We start from the raw sequence: 4,248 nt of genomic DNA, 5'->3' as shown, positions 1-4,248 counted from the left end.
CAATAAGAGCGTGAATAATGAACCTCAGCGTGGTTCATCATCTGTGACTTGTGTGTGACGCATGTGACGTGTGTGTGTGTGACGCCCGTGACGCGTGTGTGACGTCTGTGAGGTATGTGTGTGACGCCTCTGACTTTTGTGTGACGGTTCTGTGAGGTTTGTGTGGCTCCTGTGAGGGGTGTGTGTGTTTGTTACCTGTGACGCGTGTCTTTCACACCTCTCACATGTGTGTGACGCTTGTGACGCATGTTTGACGCTTGTCAGGTGTGTGACGTATGTGACGTGTGTGTGACTCCTGTGATGTGTGTGAGACGTTTATGATGCCTGTAACGCCTGTGATGTGTGTGACACATTTGGGACGTGTGTGTGTGTGTGTGGCGCATGTGACGTGTGTGTGACGCCGTGACGTGTGCGTGAAGCATGTGAAGTTTGTGTTACGCCCGTGACGTGTGTGTGTGACGCATGTGACATGTGTGTGGCTCCCGTGACGTGCGTGTGACGCCCGTAACGCTTGTGCCTTTTTCTTCACATATGTGTGACGCAACTGACATGCAAAATGTGACGGGCTCCTTGCTTCTTTGTGACATACTAGATGTCCCTGGTGCATGTCAGATATTTCTGACGTGTCTGTGACGTGACATGACACTGCAGTGACGTGAGATGATGCGAGGAGGAGGGAGAGGGAAGAGTGGGAAAAAGATCGTGTAAGGAGAAGAAAAGAATAGGAGAGGTCGAGGAAGAGGATGTAAGGAGGACGAGAAGGAGGAGGAGGAGGAAGTGGAGAAAGAGGAGGAGGAGGAGGAGGAGGAGGAGGAGGAGGAGGAGGAGGAGGAGGAGGAGGAGGAGGAAGATGAGGAGGAGGAGGAGGAGGAGGAGGGAGAAGAAGGTCTGATCTTCCATCAGTGGACAATCAGAGGATTCTTCCCACAACATCCCTCGACACTCAGGACGTGTTAAGACAATCAGACAGCATAATCTTGACATCAGACAAGAAGACCCTGATATCAGACACGAGTTATATGATAGGGTGAGGGGAGAATGGAATGAAGGGGTTAAGAGGGGAGCTGGGGGATAAGGATGGTAAGGGAAGTGAGGGCAGTGTGAGAGTGATCAGGGAGTGTGGGTGAGAGAGGTTAAGTGGGTGGGGTTAAGGGAGGTGAGGGCGGTGATGGAGAGGGGTGAGGGAGGTGGGGTGAGGGGGGTTGGGTGAGGGAAGTGAGGTGGGGGAGGAACGATGGAAAGTTAACAAGCAGAAAACTATGGCAGAGACTAAAAGTTTAGACAAAAGACCTTAATGAAGAACAATTTGCCAAATCTCTGGACCGTAAGTGGGTCAGGCTGCCGCCAGGCTTGAAATATAGTGAGGTGCAGAGTGACGTGTGTGTGTGTGTGTGTGTGTGTGTGTGTGTGTGTGTGTGTGTGTGTGTGTGTGTGTGTGTGTGTGTGTGTGTGTGTGTGTGTGTGTGTTTGTTTGTGTGTTTGTGTGTTCGTGTGTGTTTGCGTGTGTGTGTTTGTGTGTGGGACATTTTCACCAGTGAAGAGGCGGAGCCAGGAGCTATGACTCGACCCGTGCAACAACAATGAGGCGAGTACGATTAGGAGAGTACACACACACACACACACACACACACAGGACTCGACCCCTGCAACCACAAATAGGTGAGTACACACACCAGGGCCAGGAGCTAAGACTCGACCCCTGCAACCACAAATAGGTGAGTACACACACACAGAGGAACTATGACTCGACCCCTGCAACCACAATTAGGTGAGTACAAAGCAGGCAGGCGTCAGCAGGCGCCGTGGCCTCCGACATCAAATGAAAGTTTTATTGCTGCCTTGCCCACCACCAACTGCTCTAGTGATAGATCTAGCTCTTGTTCCTTTAAAACCAGAGTCCTGCTACTCGGGCATTCGTAATAAACGACTAACTAAATTCACAGCACAATAGGTGAACGCAGACTTCGCGCACATAAATCCTCAAGGTTCGATTCCCATCTAGTTCTAAGTGAACTTAAATACAATCATTTATTACGATTTTTACGAGTATATATCAATATGTATGTATATATCAACAAATACGAAAAATCTAAATATCTCTAAAGCTACAAACTCTGTTTTTAAATAAGTAAGTACAAATAAGAAAGTCTCTGTGAAGGCTAAGGATTTTTTTTATTATTTCGGCATTAAGCCAAAACAATTACCAACAGTCTAAACATACAGCTGAAAAATAAATTCACAAGACAATGGGGACTGCATGCTAATTATTAGACAGCAAATAAAATAGTTACCAAAAGAATATAAAAAATACTAAGTGCTTTGGGCCAAAGAAAGTGGAGAATTTACTAATTTATTATAATTGGCTTAAGGAAGGCCGAGAAGCTAATGGTTTCTTATATCTAATTCGAGAAAGGCTAAGAATACACAAGGGTAATTAGATTGGTCACGGAGGAAAAAATATTGAACCAGTGGATATACGTACCTGATGGGACACATGCAGAAGGCCAGTCTGGCTAGATGTGTTGAGATGATCCCGTTGAGAGCGCAGACAGAGAGGATCCGGCTAGATCCATCTTATAACAAATCTCCGATCGAGTTCATTTCACGTCGGAGCGGTGGTACTGTTTCGCCTCACAGCGAAGGTTTCTCTGGGTTCATTTTTCAGTGATGGTGCGTGTGCTCGGGTTTACTTACACAACGAATGTTCCTTCTGGCTCATCTGACAGCGATGATTTCATCGGGTTCATTTGACAGCGATGATTTCATCGAGTTTATCTCACAATTAAGGTCTTGTTTTGACAACGAAAGCTTCTTTACAGTGGTGTTCTTCCCTCCCCACGGCAGCAGCCTCAGCATCTAGAAGCCCTGGTCATACTGCAGCTTCCCGACCCTCCCCCCCGTGGAAGCTTTGACGTCCCTGGAAGCGTCACATCTGTGGAAGCCTCACATAGGCCAACGTCTCGGAAACAAGTCTCACATCCATATGCAGGTACGAATTATGTGGAACCCTTTCACATACGTTGGAACTCACATCCGCAGGAGCCTCACAACTGTATAAACCTTTAGACTCACACATGGAACCTTCACGGTCTTACTTCACTGCAAGAAACCCTTCCATTTTCATTAGCAGTATTGGATTCGAACTTGTGGAATCTCCGCATTCAGATCCTTGGAACACCTGACATCCACCGAAATTCTCAACGCCGCGGAGGCTTCAGATGTTGATGAAATCGTCCACATCACATCACCATCGCTCTCTCGAACAAGAGCCAACAAGAGATAAACAGTTGTCATGAGATCTGGTCAACGGCATTCAATTCTCTTTACAGTGATCGGGCAGGAACATGGCTCCGAGAACGTCAACATTAACCACTCTCCAGTTTTTTTTATTTTCGGTTATTATGCACGAGAAAACACCACTTCAATCATTCCAATAGATGCTAAGAATGTGCCAACTGAGTTTCCAATCACTAATGAGGTAACCGAGTCCACAGTGGGATGATTTTTGGGGTGGGTTAAAGGGGTAAGAGACGATGTGGAACGAGGTTGATTCTCTTCCTGGACTGTGAGCAATAGGGGGTGTTCCAGAGAGAGAGAGGCAGAGGCTGGAACGAGCGTTCCACTCCCGCTGGATTCCAGACCGCCACTGACGGGGCGAGCCAGTCTACCTCCAGGAGCTTATGGTCAGCCAGTTGCCAGTGAGGGATTTCGAAGTCCCATTAATCTGGAATTTTCTTGTCTATGACCCACGCACGCACGCGCGCACGCACAAACATATATTTACACGTAAACAAGAAGTTAAGAGGCGAGGACTTGAGCTAGACCTCGACCACTAAAATCGCATATAAGTAAATATTGAAAGCACACACACACACGCACACACACACACACACACATACACACACACACACACACACACACACACACACACACACACACACACACACACACACACACACACACACACACACACACACACACACACACACACACACACAAACAGCGCGTCAGCATCAGAGGCAGTAGCCGTCCAAGATTAATCTCGCTAACTCACTAATTCTCTCCCTCCCCCTCCTAGCTACGCACACTCCTTCCACCACAAAAAAAAAGACAACTGCTTCTTGTCCATCCCTTTGTGTGTGTGTGTACTCACCTAGTGTGTGTGTGTGTGTGTGTGTGTGTGTGTGTGTGTGTGTGTGTGTGTGATAGCCATTTTATTAATTTCGTTGATTTCTTTCTTATCTTCTG

At 47.3% G+C, this 4,248-nt stretch overlaps 1 protein-coding gene across 2 annotated transcripts in view; it reads right to left on the bottom strand.

Moving 5' to 3' along the window:
* LOC138853769 (carboxypeptidase N subunit 2-like) overlaps nt 1–3,641 on the bottom strand; it is a 174,265-nt gene extending 170,624 nt beyond the window's left edge. For both annotated transcript variants that reach the window (XM_070092364.1, XM_070092363.1), the window contains exon 1: nt 2,483–3,641. The gene's annotated coding sequence lies outside the window, so the exon portion shown is untranslated. The remainder of the gene's footprint in view (nt 1–2,482) is intronic.
* Between the last annotated feature and the right edge of the window lie 607 nt (nt 3,642–4,248).

The sequence above is a fragment of the Cherax quadricarinatus genome, chromosome 39 (assembly GCF_038502225.1).
Source record: "Cherax quadricarinatus isolate ZL_2023a chromosome 39, ASM3850222v1, whole genome shotgun sequence".
NCBI lineage: Eukaryota > Metazoa > Arthropoda > Malacostraca > Decapoda > Parastacidae > Cherax > Cherax quadricarinatus.
This window is presented reverse-complemented; position numbering and strand designations above follow the sequence as displayed.